The sequence below is a fragment of the Narcine bancroftii genome, chromosome 10 (genome assembly GCF_036971445.1).
Source record: "Narcine bancroftii isolate sNarBan1 chromosome 10, sNarBan1.hap1, whole genome shotgun sequence".
In the NCBI taxonomy this organism is placed as follows: Eukaryota; Metazoa; Chordata; class Chondrichthyes; order Torpediniformes; family Narcinidae; genus Narcine; species Narcine bancroftii.
This window is the reverse complement of record NC_091478.1, coordinates 18,793,085-18,810,361: the sequence shown is the minus strand read 5'-3', so window position 1 is coordinate 18,810,361 and position 17,277 is coordinate 18,793,085. Positions and strand designations below refer to the sequence as shown.

General features: G+C 44.0%; 1 long non-coding RNA gene across 1 annotated transcript in view; it reads right to left on the bottom strand.

Annotated features, from left to right (window-relative positions):
* The window catches only part of LOC138744240 (uncharacterized), a 54,510-nt gene extending 38,422 nt beyond the window's left edge, over positions 1 to 16,088 (bottom strand). Inside the window, exon 1 of the long non-coding RNA XR_011345386.1 lies at positions 15,960 to 16,088. This is a non-coding gene — a long non-coding RNA (uncharacterized lncRNA). The remainder of the gene's footprint in view (positions 1 to 15,959) is intronic.
* Positions 16,089 to 17,277: the final 1,189 nt, after the last annotated feature.

The window sequence follows — 17,277 nt, the reverse complement described above, 5'->3', positions numbered from 1 at the left end:
CACAAGGAATAAATTTCACTCCTGTGGCTCTTCTAAATATCAACAGAGGTTACCTAAACACTCTGACACCATCTCTTCTCAGGAGATCAGGGCTGTGAATGTGAATACAAGATACTTAAAGAGTATGTCAGTACCGCTCCATCCTCAACATTCATTGGAGCGACTTCATCACCAACAGCGAAGTACTCGAGATGGCAGAGGCCGACAGCATCGAATCCACACTGCTGAAGATCAAACTGCGCTGGGTAGGTCACGTCTCCAGAATGGGGGACCATTGCCTTCCCAAGATCGTGTTATATGGTGAGCTCTCCACTGGCCACCGAGACAGAGGTGCACCAAAGAAGAGGTACAAGGACTGCCTAAAGAAATCTCTTGGTGCCTGCCACATTGACCACTGCCAGTGGGCTGATATCGCCTCAAACCGTGCATCTTGGCGCCTCACAGTTCGGCGGGCAGCAACCTCCTTTGAAGAAGACCGCAGAGCCCACCTCACTGACAAAAGACAAAGGAGGAAAAACCCAACACCCAACCCCAACCAACCAATTTTCCCTTGCAACCACTGCAACCGTGTCTGCCTGTCCCGCATCGGACTTGTCAGCCACAAACGAGCCTGCAGCTGACGTGGACATTACCCCTCCATAAATCTTCGTCCGCGAAGCCAAGCCAAAGAAGAAGATTTCAGGACCAAGCAGGAACATGGCAGCTGTGCATTTACACCGTGACTACAGATTGTTCTTATAGATGTCAGCAGAAGTGCAATGTTTGCAGTAACAATGTGGGATTATGCAATTCCAGTTTGTACAGTGGAGCAGCTGGCCTCACTGCCCTAGACCCTGGTTCAAACCAGGCCTCGGCTTCAGTCTGTGCGGTGTTTGCTCCTTCTCCCCACAACTGGATGCATTTCCTTCCCGTATTCTGGTTTCTTCTCACATCCAAAAACATGAACAGGTCAGTCAGATAATTGCCCACTAAATTGTCACTAAGAAGTAGGTGAGCAGTAGAATCTTTGGGGTCGGAAATATGGAGAAAGTTTTTAAAGTGTGGTGAATGTAAGATTAGTGACACTGGATGGATGACGATCAGTGCGGACTTGGTGGGTTGGAGTGCCATACTGGCGTCCACATCGCCTCTCTCACTGCCATTTGGGACTCTAACACAGACTTTCCAAGTGAAGCAATGCATTTTCATATTCCACGGGAGTTATCTGCTGCATCTGGTGCTGCTGTGGTGGGCTTCTATTCTCTACATTGGGAGAGACTGGACACAGACTGTGAGATCAATTCGCTGAGCACCTTCACTTTGTCTGCGTCAATGACGGAGATCCACCCCCCCCCCCCCCCCCCATGGCCAACCATTTCCATTTTTCCCCCCACTCCCATGCTGACTTGACTGTCTATGGCCTCATGTACTGTCAAACCAAGACCACCCGCAAATTAGAAGAGAAGCACCTCAATTTCCATCTCAGCCGTCTCCAGCTGGATAGCAATAGCGTTGACTTCTCCGGTTTCTGCTAGCCTCTTCCCCATTCTTTCTCTCTCTGTTCTCCATCCTCCAGCTCTGACCCCCTTCCCTCCCCATTCACAGAGCCACCCCCCTTCCCCCTTGTTTGCTGATGTGCCCTCTTTCCTTTATCCTGCCTGTGGCCCTGTACTCCTCCCCTGCCCCTGCCCCCACCCATTTTGTTCAGGCGCCTGCCTCGGAGTAGGTCATATCACCACACAAGATATGGACAAAAATGATGACCACCATAGCTGCACTTCTACCGGCCTAGCATTGTACCTGCAGGTAGGTAACCTGGGAGACTGGCCCCACCCTGTAACTGTCAATCACCGGCCTGTATAAAGACTCGAGCCGGCCCTTTCATAAACCATTCGGGGCTCCACACATATCTAGTGCTTTCTACTTTAAGCTGATGAAAGCCTGTAGAACAGTCTTCCCAATGCACCACAGCTTACCACACCTTGATGAAGGGCTCAAGCTCGAAAAGTTGGTTATGGATTATGTATCTTTTTCTTTGCTATATAAAGTTTGACCTGCTGAGTTTCTCCAGCATTGTGTTTTTACTTCAATCACAGTGTCTGCAGGTCTTTGTGTTTAACTCAGTAGGTGTAACTGAGTTAGCATGAATGATGTTAGTTCAGCAACTTATCTTTACACTTCTGTTTCAGCACCCTACAATGGGCCGAAGTGTTGATTTTCTATTTCCCTCCACGCATGCTGACAGAGTTCCTTCAGCACTTTGTGTGTTGCTTTAGTTTGCCAACACCTGCAAATTGATTCACCTTCGGCCCGTCCTTCCTCCCACTTCAGTGTGTAGGAAGCTGTGTACTTGGACACATCTCCTACTCAAGTCAGGCAGGTCGCTATAACGTACACAGTGCTCGAGGGGCAAAGAAATAGCCTTGTTAGTTTGGTCTGCCAGTACCACAGGGCTACCGGAACCATGGAAGAGACATAATAGTAAGCTTTTAAAGGCATGCTTCATTTATGTTCAATTAATATCTGTTATTACAAAACATAAAATAGCCAAGTAGCATTTGGCAACATGATCTGCGAATATCTATAATTACTTAAATTGCACGTAACCAGGACACAGGCCTCCTTTTTAAATGGACAATGCCCCATAATGGATCTGCACCCATGATTTCACTTCTGCCGCATTGGAACTAGTTATCCCTACAGGTTGAACTAATTATCTCCATTTTCTTTAATTGCTGTATTTAAAGGGCTTGAAAAAAAATGAGCTTTTTGCAAGACTTCAAGTCGTGAAAACGCCACTCAGAAGGGAACATCCGTCATCCTTTTTATCTCGTCAGTGACCTAAGAATCAACCTGAGATAACATCCATCAAATTAGAATTCTATGTCTGCTAATTTCCAGGAGAAAAAAAACCATAAACCACACAAAGGATCATTCACATTTCATTTCCAATTGATTGTGAGATATTCACACAAACTAAGGCGGAGCTGCATGTGGTGGGACAAGGGATTTAGATTGATGATAACAAATTTATTTGGGTAATAGATTGTACAAGGAAATACAGACGTGAGAAACAACTGCAAACATTTGATTCTCTTTTGCTGGAACAACTCAGAAGTAACTAATCTTCAAAAATATGAGAAGATGCAATTGGAAAGGTAGATATTGATAAATGGCCATTACCAGCAGTTAATGTGTCTAGACTGGGAAACATGAAAGTGAAATGTGAGAAACCTAAATTAGATAAGAGAGGTGAATTGGGGAAGAGAGTAAGCCAGCTTTGGAGCAGAATAGAAAATGGAAATCAAAACTATTTGCCTGAACTATTAGTGACCAAATGGCCTGAAAAGGTAATATATCCAGGAAAGCACAGCTCAAGATGTGAGGAGAGAAACGTGGAAGTATGCAGATGCTGTGGTTGCAGTACCAACACAAATTAAATGCGGAAGGAACTCAGCAGTCTAACCATATATTACCGATGTTTCGGGCCTGAGCCCTTCTTCAAGGGATAAGCAAAAAAACAGGAGGCGTCTGAAAAATAAAGTCTTGGAGGGGGAGGAGTCCAGACCAACGGTCAATAGGTGTTCATTGGATAAGATAAGAAAGGTGAGAATTGATTTTGGCTCTGTGAAAGAAGACAGAGGGAAAAGGGGGAAGAGAAAGACAGAGACAGAACGAGAGGAAAGGAGAGAGGGGTATGAAATGAGATAGAGGGAGAAAACTAGAGGAAAGAAAACAGGAGCAAAATCTTCCAGATGTGAGTATTTTGCCACCATTTTACGGTAAAATTATGGAAAGCATAACAGGGAAATTCATTCCACCCATCGAGTCTTTGGTTACAATATTAAGAATATTTGCAGCTGGTCCATTCTTTTCTCAGTTCTGAACAATTTTTTTTTCCACTCAAATTACCATTTGAATGCTCTGATTAATCCTGTTTCTACCAATCCTACAGCAAGAGGACAAGGAAGAAACGTCATGCTTTTTTCAAAAACTTTATTTATAATATATAAAGTACAGAAATCTATATAAAAACTCTATATTACAATTCGTCATTTATAAAATAATTCCTAAACAGAGAACAGAATTGGAGTCTTGGAAGAATTCAACCACTGTTTAAAAAAGTGAATAGAAATGGCTCAGGCAGTTTCCCTTTGACAGACATTCAACTTCTGGGTGCAACAACAAATGTTCAAAATCCTCATCATTCTCAGTGCAAAGCTGTTGAAAGAGTTTGGAACTGAGAGCAAGTGCCTTGATTTTATTTAATTCTGTGATACCAGTGCTTAGTGCTTTGTGAGGTCCACCACTTAAGTTTTTTGCAACCATATGTTACCTGGTACAGCTTAATTTCAAGAAATTGATGAAGCCACGATGACAGGGTCAGCGCCAAGGTGGGCATACGCAGGCATTGTTCCCCCCAAACAAGGTCCTGTGCCGCCCCCCCAAATGAGGTGCTGTGCTTTCCCCCCCCCCCACCAATTTGGTCAGACCCACCCCATGCTTCAGCTCTCCACCTGCCCCCGACTGTGTCACTAGCATGCACCAAGCATCGGTAGCATCTATTAACACTTGACACAATAAAAAGAGCGCCCTCATGTCGCACGTCAGAGGTAGGTCCCTGCCAGCAACCCCACTCCCATCGACAGGTAGGTCCCTGCCCCCCAACTCACTAATGCCCCCCCTAACATACGATCCAGCGCCGACCCTGCACGATAACAACCTGTCATCGATGGTGCCCCATCTGTTGCACAAGCAAAAATGTTGGTCAGCAGAATGTCCTTCTCTTTGAAAAAATTCACAACAGCACAAAGCACTGACTCCCTTTTTATGTCTTGCAACCAAACTTTCCACTCTGAAGAATGAAGCAAAGATTCATTGCCTGGCAGGAGTGGACTCATCTAACTGTAAGCCAACTGCTGTTGTCCTAAGCATGTTGCACAATGTGTCTTCAATGCATTCAGCCATTTCATCCTTGAACAGAGTTATCACTGAGAGGAATAGCTTTAATAATTTGGACAGGTGACTTGTGTAAAACTGTGCGCAGAGCCTCACTCACAGCTGGCAAGCTCTTCTCCAATTGTATGAGGCCTACCAGATCTAGCAGTCCGTGATGAGATGTTGTGTGATGCACACAAACCATCACTGGATGGTTGTGAAGTGCTGGCAGACATATTTCCAATGGTTTTACGCTTCTGTAAGTTTTCTCAAAGAGACAGAAAACACGCTAAGTTTCTTGTCTGCTTTATCAGAGTGCACTTCATTCAAATGTACAAGAAGTCTGGAATGTTTTTCCTGGCTTCATTTGAAAAGACTCTTTCACTCGGTAGGTGCATGGGGGTTGCTGTTGGTTTATTTGGAGCTGATGCAAATCCTTAGTTCAGATATTCCGCACTCTATCACCCTATCCAGCAGACCCCCCCCCCACTCCTCCCCCCAACCCACCTACAACTGACAACCTTCAACAATGCCACCCCCAGCTCACTGCCACATTCTAGGGCTGAACTTGGCCTCCTACGGTACTCAGGATGGCCATCGTTATTAATCTCCCTACTTTGGGAGATGGTAACTCCCGTGATTGGCTGCTACTGACTGGACGCATCTCCCAAGACCTATCCTGCCCATAGCCCCTTGCATGCCACCCATTTTACTCTTTAATCAGTCAAAGAGGTGGATGGTTGTTTGATGATGTTCCAGTCTGTAGCTCCTAAAAGCCTGAGTGCTTCATTACCCAGCCTTTTGTGAATTATTGATGGCACATGAAGCAGCACACGATATATTCATTTATTTATATTGATGTAACATTAGGCAGCGTTAACTTATATTTCATATTATACATATATAGGCCATGTCGTGTTACCGGCTACATGTCATCATTTTTATTATGTATTTACATCTAACTGTAACTTCTAATGTTAAATAGTTCTTCAGTATTTGATTTTTTAGTTTCACATTCCATTATTGTCATGTATTTTTCCAAGTAATTGCATGGCTATTATATTCCCTTATGATTTTTTTTCCACTGCATTTTGTTGTGATTGGGCATGATTTTTACAAAGAACTTATATTTTTTTTGTTGCGGAATAAAATATGGCCACAGCACAGCAAACAAAAATGAAGTGTGGGCAATATAGTGCGGAATACCTGAACTAAGGATAATTCCTTTAATCTTGAAGCAGCAAGGGTTAGTGTGCAAGGATGGCTCATAACCTTCCCACTATCAGGCCTGCCCCAATCGCTGGGTCGTTCCAATTAGCCAATCTTGCTGCACTCCAGTACCCAGTAAGCTCATAGTTGTACCTAATAAAACTCAGTATTGTACTTCGTCAAATCAAGGTGATGCCACTAGCTTTATTTAGCCTGTGCACTAAGCTCACGTTGTACTCAGATGTGGGGGAGATCCAATTCGGTTCTATATTATTAGAAGAGGGACAACTTGAAGTCTTCAGTTAACTCGGGATCCAAAGCTTCATAAATACAGTTAACAAAGAGCATGAGAAATTGGAGTAGGAGACGACCATCCGGCCCGTTGAGTCCACTCTGCCATTCAATGTGATCATGGCTAATCTGATGCTAGGCTCATTTCCACCTACCTTAATTCCCTTACTATGTAGAAATCTATCCAACCTTGACTTAAATATATTTACTGAGGTCACCTCCACTGCTTCAATGGGCAGAGAATTCCACAGATATACCATGCCCTAGGAAAAGCATTTCCTCTCATCATGTCCTAAATGAAGCTTGAGGCTATGTCCCCTAGTTCTGGTCTCCCTTACAAATTTAAACAATTTACCTACCTCTCCCTTATCCATGCTTTGCATTTTTTTAATATAGATGTTACTATAAGATGTAAATTCAACTTTGGTCATCAGTGCTGATAAATTTCATACCCTGCGTCTTACCTTGATGAAGGGCTCAAGCCCAAGACTATGGTTTTGTATCTTTATCTCTGCTATATAAAGTACACTTCTTTAGACAGTCCTTGTACCTTTTCTTTGGTGCACCTCTGTCACGGTGGCCAGTGGAGAGCTCGCCATATAACATGATCTTGGGAAGGCGATGGTCCTCCATTCTGGAGACGTGACCCACCCAGCGCAGCTGGATCTTCAGCAGCGTGGACTCGATGCTGTTGACCTCTGCCATCTCGAGTACTTCGACGTTAGGGATGAAAGCGCTCCAATGAATGTTGAGGATGGAGCGGAGACAACGCTGGTGGAAGCGTTCTAGGAGCCGTAGGTGATGCCGGTAGAGGACCCATGATTCGGAGCCGAACAGGAGTGTGGGTATGACAACGGCTCTGTATACGCTTATCTTTGTGAGGTTTTTCAGTTGGTTGTTTTTCCAGACTCTTTTGTGTAGTCTTCCAAAGGCACTATTTGCCTTGGCGAGTCTGTTGTCTATCTCGTTGTCGATCCTTGCATCTGATGAAATGGTGCAGCCGAGATAGGTAAACTGGTTGACCGTTTTGAGTTTTGTGTGCCCGATGGAGATGTGGGGGGGGCTGGTAGTCAGGGTGGGGAGCTGGCTGATGGAGGACCTCAGTTTTCTTCAGGCTGACTTCCAGGCCAAACATTTTGGCAGTTTCCGCAAAACAGGACGTCAAGCGCTGAAGAGCTGGCTGTGAATGGGCAACTAAAGCGGCATCGGCTGCAAAGAGTAGTTCACGGACAAGTTTCTCTTGTGTCTTGGTGTGAGCTTGCAGGCGCCTCAGATTGAAGAGACTGCCATCCATGCGGTACCAGATGTAAACAGTGTCTTCATTGTTGAGGTCTTTCATGGCTTGGTTCAGCATCATGCTGAAGAAGATTGAAAAGAGGGTTGGTGCGAGAACACAGCCTTGCTTCACGCCATTGTTAATGGAGAAGGGTTCAGAGAGATCATTGCTGTATCTGAGCCGACCTTGTTGGTTTTCGTGCAGATGGATAATCATGTTGAGGAACTTTGGGGGGCATCCGATGCGCTCTAAAGAAATCTCTTGGTGCCTGCCACATTGACCACCGCCAGTGGGCTGATATCGCCTCAAACCGTGCATCTTGGCGCCTCACAGTTTGGCGGGCAGCAACCTCCTTTGAAGAAGACCGCAGAGCCCACCTCACTGACAAAAGGCAAAGGAGGAAAAACCCAACACCCAACCCCAACCAACCAATTTTCCCCTGCAACCGCTGCAACCGTGTCTGCTTGTCCCGCATCGGACTTGTCAGCCACAAACGAGCCTGCAGCTGACGTGGACATTTACCCCCCTCCATAAATCTTCGTCCGCGAAGCCAAGCCAAAGAAGAAGAAGAAGATAAAGTACACTGTTTACCTGCTGAGGTTTGCTTTTACCCTGTGTCTTAATTGACTGCAGTGAAGGGAATCCGATACAGGAAGGAAGTGCATATAGCAGCCAACCGTGGTTAATTTTTGAGGCCAAAGATGAATTTCTACATCGCTGAGAAGTTTAAGAAAGTTTTTTTTGTTGTTGCCATTCAGCTACTTCTAATTCACATACTTCTTTTAGAATTGTCACTTATTCCCTTCTAGATTCAGAGAATTAACTCCATTAATGGTTTGAAATCACAGAATAAAATAATTTTCCCTCAGGTGAGGGTGGCTGTCTCTCTCTCTCTCTCTCTCTGTGAGTCATAAAGACTGTAAACGATGTAACCTTTTAACAGCATTTTAAGAAGTCAGTAGTCAGACCACATACATCACTGAGATTGTTCATCTATATTCAAGATACTCTCACAGAACATAATTAAAAAATAACAAGCAAATGGAAATGCAAGCAATTCTACTGACAACTTTACTGAAATGTTAGCTTCTTCTGGCTGCACAGAGAGTTCTTTCTGTTATCCAAAGGATTATAGAGGACAGTCCATATTGAAATTGCCACCTTTTGTCCAATAGACCATTCCAAAATTTTACTGATATTGATAAAATTTTTAAAAATTCACCTGATATGCTCGAACAACACTTACAATAATGTCATTGTATACCGTACATTGTCATGCCAGTGAAATACAATATTTTCAACACATCACATCCAGACCTTGCCAGGTCCTTTGTAGTATTCATCCTACATTTAGGGACTACTGCAGATTATCTGGCATCCTCGAGAACAAACATTCCTTAGCTCAAAGCTTACTCTCGAAGCAGTGTTTCTACTTCTATGTAAGCGTCATAAAGTCAAGTTTATTGTCAAGTTAATGGCAGCATGGTTAACGCAACAGTTATCCTAACGCTGTTACAGCACCAGCGATCGGGACTGGTGCTCGAATCCGTAAGGAGCCTTTACGTCCTCCCCGTGTCTTCATGCGCTTCCTCCAGGGGCACCAGTTTCCTCCCACTGTTCAGGGGTTGTAAGTTAATTGGGTGCAATTGGGCGGCGCAGGCACGTGGGACAAAAGGGCCTGTTACCGAGCTATAGGTCTGTATTTTTTTTAATTAAATTTTAAAATTTTTAAATGTGATTGCACAAATACAACCGATGAAACAGCATTCTACAGTCATTGGGGTAAAACACACTGACACACAACCACACATAACACACATGCAGACAAAAAATACATATGCAGGAGAAGTATTCATAGATACAAACAAATAAATAAATAAATATCGATTCCTGAATGTGAGAGTCTCAGATGATTAGCGTCAGCAGTTCCTTTGGTGGTGGACCAAAGGTCAAAGCTTTGAATGGAAAAATCAAATGAAATATTTCGTTTAAAATGCTCTCTATGACTGTCTATTTATGTTTGCTGTTGATTCTCAGCTCTTTGCACAATAATTAACTATTTTTTTACCCCAATGCTTGACACTAAAGTTTTCAAAGCAGTTGCTTGGATGATAGAAGAGTCGAATGTATGCCAGCAGGTTACTAAAGTAGAAATCTATCGATTGTCAATAGGACTGAAGTTATAGTTGGACTTTTACGATGATAAATAAAGAATTAAAGAGATTTATAGTTAATTATGGATCCTTATTATGTCGGACCATGAATTGAGGTTAAATTACTGTGGGAGATTTCCAGTGTTGTAATAACTTCATGACTAAGGAAGTTCAGCACATCTCTCAACAATATCTACAGGAGCACCATCAAAAGCATACTTGCTGGATGCATCACAGCGTGGTGTGGGTGTGGGAGCTGCTCTGCTCAAGGCTGCAAGAAGCTACAGGATGAGGTAAATGCAGCTTGGAACACCAGGCAAATTTCCTTCCTCTCCGTGGACGCCCCTAAAAATAAGAGAATAAGAAGCAAGCGAGAGTCCCCCTCAGAGGCTCTGAGTGTCCGTGAATTTGCCTCTAGCGCTCCCACAGCTTCTGAAGTCGCGTGGACCCCTGTTCAAACCATTGGCAGCCCAAGCTCCAGGCCTAAACTGATCAGAAAGCCTTCAGCGCCCAAGGCTCTTTGCCTTTACCTCACAAACCTCAGTTCCGATATCTAGTTCCCATGAGTCAGTGTCCTGCAGACTGTGTGAGTCCTTCGACCACTGAGCCTCTGTCTGGTTCGCTGCCTTTATCACCTTCCCTTGTTGGGTCGTCTCCCATTCTTCTTCTCAACGTGGGGGCACGCTTCCCATTCCTGGCACCGTGTGCCAGTCCGCTGTTTCCCCCAGTGCCTGCAACCCCTTGTGGTTTGCTGCCTGGCACACGGGCATGGCCATCTTGGGCACACGCCTTCATAGTTGCAGGATGTTAAAATGAACACTATTGGCTCCTTTAACAGACTGTTAAAGCTTATACGAAGCCATCGGCATCAGGACCAGGGGTTGTGCTGTGTCTCCACTCCCTGATCCTCCACGTCCTCAGGTAATTCTTTATTGTCCGTTAAATCTGAGTCCACTCAGATTTAAAGGATGCAAATTGAAAAAGTAACAATCCAATGGCATTAATCCTGTCTCTACTCAATCAGAGTTCACAAGCCTTTTTGAGTTATAATTAATGGGACTAAGTATTTGTGGACATAATACATCAAACATTTTTAATTGGATTTTCAAATCAGTGGCTCAATTGCACAGCACAAGAAGTCTCAGCTTTTCAAGTTTACTCAATAGCTGAGAAACCGTTTCAAAGATCCTTAATGGATTTTATTATGCTTGGTTTGATGTCATTTTCTCTTCCTGTTATCAGCAAGCTAATATCGCAAAACACAGGCAAATTCACAATTTTTCATGCCAGATTTTTTTTTACACTGAAATCAGCGGCCAAATATCTACCAAGTTTACCGTCCATTCAGAGTGAAGCAGTCTTTTGACCCTCAGATTCTCATCTGGCTCAGTCATTACACGAGTAGCACAGGTAGATTTTTCTTTTGAGCTCTTTGATTTATCACTCCACCCTTGAAAAGGAGGTCACTTCTTAACCCCCATACCCACTTTCACAGGCTGAACACAATTTTGCAAATTAACCCTTTGGACTCCATCCATTTTTTAACCTTTCATCCTATATACTCCAGATTGGGTCCATGGGTAAATCTTTATAGTAGTAAAGTGCAGTACGTGGTTGGGTACAAAATTAACCCTGGAAAACCGGGACGCGGAATATACGCACTTGTTGGTAGCCCCGGAAAACCAGGACCTGGGGTATATGAGCTTGTTGCAGTCCCAGAAAACCGGGACATGGAATCCAAATGCTTAAAAAGTGTGCAGTTCACCTCAATTTTCAAATTCATTTGGAGAAAAGTGGAAACAAAATCTTGCTGGAAAATACTGCAGCTATTCATTTCGGGAGATATTTGGAGATGAGCAGGGGGTGTCTTCTAAGTTGGAAGTAATAGAGGGGGGATTTCTTGAAAGCAGGGGATCTGGTAAAATTCTGGGCCTAGTAAATGCACGAGGTACAGCAGTGTGGATTGCAATCTCATTGCTAAAGTACCTGGGTTACTTCTCACTGATCTTTCTCTTCTCCATTCTTCAGCTGCATAGTTTTTAGATTGTCATTGGTTTCCAGACCTGATAGATTAATTCTTGGGATGAGGAGTTGTTCTGAGAAGAGGGATTCAGTAGGATCCTCTGGAGTTTGGACGAATGGTGGGGGGGGTTTCTTTATATTAAACAAACAAGATTCTGAAAGTGATTGACAGGGCAGGATGAGGAACTAAGGCCATTGTCTCAATATGGCACTGGCGATTTACAACCATCTTCCCCTTACTAACCTAAGCATAACCTACTCCTCCTGTATTGATAAGTTTCCTCCATTATATATAGTTATCATTGTCGGTTGTATTTATGGAGCTGGCCCGTCCACGGATGACTCATACCCTACGACTCCTCCCCCGTGGTCCTGGGCCATAAAGGTTGAGCCACCTTTCCCTTGCCGCCATTCCTATCCAGGGACCTGGGACAGCAAGCTTCTTCTGTGTATTAAAGCCTATCGTTCCCTCAGCTTGTCTCTGTGGTTACTGGCAGTGCCCAACACCCCCACCACAAAAAAGACCTGTTTTCACTATTGAAACACTGACTTTTTAACTTATATTTTTGGAAATGTGAATATTTACAATCTATGTATCTTTTATATTTATTAGCTATTTTTAATAGTCATTTAATTGGAGTTTTTTTTTCCCACAAATACCTGTTTGTCTGATCCATTTTCACACTCATCCCCAGTCCCTGGCCTTCTCCCTGTATCCTTTGAGGTCCTGACTAATCAAGAACCTATCAATCTCTGCCTAAAATACACCCAATGACCTGGCCTCCACAACCTTATGTGTATCAATAAACTCATTATTATCATTCCATAATATGGTTACGCCACCAGCGACCAGGGTTCAAATCCACCGCTGTCTGCAAGGAGTTGGTACATTCCTCCCCTGTCCGCTTGGTTTTCTCTAGGTGCCCCGGTTCCCTCCCACTCCCCCCACACCCCAACTCCTATAACATACAGGGCCTGTTGGTTAATTGGTATATTTGGATGGCACGGGCTTGTAGACCGAAAGGGCCTGCTACAGTACTGTAACTCTAATTTAAAATTAAAAATAAGAAATAAAAGCATTAGTCGGCAGCATAGATCATTGAGCTGCCAACAGTTCAATGAGATCACTACTGATATGGTGTTGGCCTCAGTTTCACTGCCATTTCTATCCCATGATTATCATTTGTCCAAAAATTTATCTCGGCCTGTTTCAGTCTCTCTAGCTGTCCCAGACAAAGAATTTCAAAAGATTTATAAATCTTGCAGAAGAAATTTTCCTTATTTTAAACCCATTCTCCTGAGTTCTACAAGGAGAAATCTTTTGATATCTGAGATGTGTTCTGAACTATTCTCTCCTACAACTGGGCTATGGATATCTACTGTATTTGACGGCATATAAGACCCTCCCCCCATTTCAGCTGGGAATATTAAGAATTTTTTTAGTGTATTGACAGGTAAGCAGAATGTTTTTAACTCAGTCCTCACTCACTTTGTGGCTTCTCCTCAGCAGGCCCCCCAGCCCCAGGGCCCGGGCTCCCCACTGACAACCCGTGGGCGTTGGTGCTGTGGGCGAACAAGTTCCTCCTGCACTTCTTGTGGTGCTGGCGGGGGCCACCGTAGTCAGCCTTCTCACCGGGGGGGATGTGAGCAGAGGCAGCAACTCCGAAAAGCATGGAGGGAAGGTGGGCCGCAAAGTTTCGGGTATGCTTCCTAGACAGCTGCAGCAGCTCTGCAGGCTTCTTGAAGCTGGGCGCGTACCCAGCAACAATACCAGGAGGACAGCGGGGGATCCCTCCCTCCCGAATGCCAGAGCCATGCAGCAACGTTACTCACCATTATCACCCTAATTTCAACTTGGCATATCAGACCCGGGGGATATTTTTGAGATAATTTTTGGTGAAAAAGTGGGTCAGATACAAGTTGTTGAATATATCCAATAGATTCGTGGAAGAATGGAAAAGGCATTGAATCTTTCTGGATAGAGAAGCAGGGTGGAGGGAGAATGTACCCTCCAACTAGTACCTATTGTATTTCTATAGCACGGAGGACCTTACTGGATTAGCATTAGAGACCAGGACCATTAATTTTTAATAATTTAATTTTTAATTTTAATTTCATTTAAAAAATTTAGACATACAGCACAGTAACAGTCTATTTCAGTCCACGAGTTCGTCCTGCTCAATGTACACCCCTAGTATATTTTGAACAGTGGGAGGAAACCGGATCCCCCAGGGAAAACCCATGCAGACACAGGGAGAATGTACAAACTTCTGACAGACAGCACAGAATTCTAACCCTAGTCCCGATCGCTGGCGCAACTGTAAAGGCATTGCGCTAATCGCCACAACAACCGTCCTGTCTAAAGACAGGAATTTGAATTTGACCTGGATCAATATGGAGTGAAAAGCAGGTATTAATAATGGGAAATAGCTGTAAATTAGTGTCACAGTGGCGCAGCAGTTAGTGAGGCTTCTTCAAGGTTCCCGACACTCAGGTTCGATCCCAGTGATCCCGAGGCTGTGTGGGCTCCCACAGTCATCTGCTTTTCTTCTGCATTCCAGGAACATGCTGGTGGTATATTTGCAACTGTAAATGACCTCTACTTCAGGTGGGCGGTAAAAGAATCAGAGAGGTGCTGATAGGCATTTAAGATATGAGTTAACGCAAAGCTGCTACACCACCTGTGACTGGGGTTCGAATCTGGTGATGTCTGTAAGGAGTCTGCATGCTCTCCCCATGCCTTGCATGGTTTTTCTCTGGGTGCTCCAGTTTCCTCCCACCATTCAAAATATACGGAGGGTTATAGGTCAATTGGGTGTAATTGAGTGGCACGGCTCGTGGGCCGAAAGGGCCCGTTCCTGTACCGCATCCAATTTTTTTTTTAAATAGGACAGATGAGATTGGTCTGCTGGGAGCTAGTATGAACACGGTGATTGGAATAGCCTCAGTCAAATCTCATCAAGTTACAAATGTACTTCAAATGTTCTAGTCGTGATCTCCTAACTGCTTTGGTCCCCTCTCTCTCTGCCGTCAGGCTGTCCCTGTTTGTACCAGTCTCTGCCACCATTTCTGCTCTTCTCGCTCTCTCCCACCACTGCTCCCTCCCCTGCTGCACCCCACTGGTGTGATTGGCTGAAAGATGAGAATGCATTGTCACCCTTAAGCACTGAATGGAACTATATGAGCCACCAAACTGTCTAAACCCCAACCACCGAAACTCCTTTCATTGCTGTCTGTGGAAATTTCCCCTGTTCACTACCCTTCAAAAATATTTAATTCGCTGTGAACTTCTTGAGGTTGTAATAAGTGCCAAAATGACGCAAATGTCTCAACCGATTCTAATCAAATAGCTGCAAACAAATTCCATGCAGACATTTTAAGCGAGTGCTCCGTTTCAAGGCCCAAGTGATTCATATCCTGATGCGCTTGACATGACGAGAGACGTGTTAAAGATCCTGAGAATTCTTGCAGCGTCACTCAACAAAACACTTACTTTACGCTCCAGAAAAACAAATTGCAGACACAATCAAGCTTTGCTCTAGTTAGCCAATAATGTCTTCTCACATGGAAACTCAAAACTCCCCACTTGTGCTTTGTGATGCAGTTGTTTCTTCCCAAATAATCCCCACTTCTGATCCCTCAATCCCTATCCTGCTGTTGTATTTAACACATCACTCTGCATATTATTCTCAATCATTCTTTACAGTATTCTGGTGGAAGCAGATGGGGGGAACTAATGCATTTAATGTCACCCGCTCCTTGCATTTCCAGAAGTGAGATCTCAGTGTGCGGAAACTGTCAGTGGGGATTTGTAGCAGTAAATTTAAATTAAAAAGAACACAGGGTGATGCAGAGCTTCAGGGGTATTTGCAACCAGTTCTGATCACATAGACAGTAGCTGTGTCAATACTTAGTTTGGCAGAGGAGGTAGCAATGAGAAGCCGGAGGGAGGTCAGGCGGCATCCGCAGAGAGAAGTGGACGGTCGATGTTTCGGGCTGGATCCACGTACAGAGCAGGCGCAAGGGTCTGAAAATTAAAACATGGTAACGGCCAGTCGGGATAAATGGATGAGACAGCTCCTGCTACTCACATTATCAGAACGGATCGGGCCGATCAACCTCCAACCTCGGCAGCAGACATTTCAAAGTGAATCAATTCCATTTTTCAGATTAGGAAGGACACGGAGAAAATTTGAATGAAGATGTATGAATGTAGAAGAATTTATGGTCAGACACATAAGCATGATGTACCGATACATCAAAACTCCTACTTGCTGAGCCACACAGATATATAAAATGCACCAATAACATTGGGAAAAATGAAAATTACCTCAGTATGTCACGGGACAAAAAAAGTGATCATCATTATAAAGAATATTCACAGTTTTAGCAAGTGCAAAACAAGTGATGTTTCAATAGTACAGGCAGATCTGCTGGTGGAGTTGGAGTAGTGTTGTGGTTAGAGTGGAACAGGAAGTTCAGGAGCTTGAAGGCTGTTGCAAAAATCTGCTCCAAAACTTGGCTACACTTGCAGTTATGGTCACCACATGATGTGAAGGACATGATTAAGTTCAAAGTAAAAATGTTATTGTCCAGATATATACATGACAATCCTGATATTCTTTTTGACTGTGGGCCAGGCTTAGCAAATCTATACCAGTATCTGTAAACTGTAAACAAACTTCAAATGCAGATGTAAATAGAAATGTACAGTCATAAATAATGAGTCCTTACATGAGTCTCTATATGAGATTAGTAATACCCCATTGTTCAAGAGTCTGATAGTTGAGCGGCAGTTAATATTCTTGAACTTTTGGTAACCTATCTCTTTCTGATAGCAGCAGTGAGAACAGAGTATGGTGTGAGTGCTGCAGAGCCTTGATATTGATGCTGGTCTCCAACAGCAACCTTCCACATAGATATGATCAATGATGGGGAGTGTTTTGCCTGTGATGCACTGGGCTGTGACCACTGAGCTTTGAAGGGCTTTCCATTCAGAGGTATTGATGCCCCCATACCAGGCCATGATGCAGCCAGTCAGCATACTTTCCACTACACATCTGGAGAAGTTTGCCAGGGTTTTCAATTAAGATGAAGAGGGTGGAGAAATGATTTCACAAAGATGTACCCAGATAGGTGTGCTTGAGCTATCAGGAAATATTGGCAGCTCGGTCTAGTAAGAGTCTTTCTCACTGAATCAGGAGCAATATTTCAAATAAACTTACATTTAAACAAGATAGGGGAATATAACATTATGAGAAAGATAGACCAAGTAGATAGAGTGGCAGCATGGTTGGCGTAGCAGCGCAACACCTTTACAGCACCTGTGATCGGGACCGGGACTCGAATCCCTCCCTGTCTTTAAGGAGTTTGTATGTTTTCCCTTTGTCTCATGGGTTTTCTCTGGGG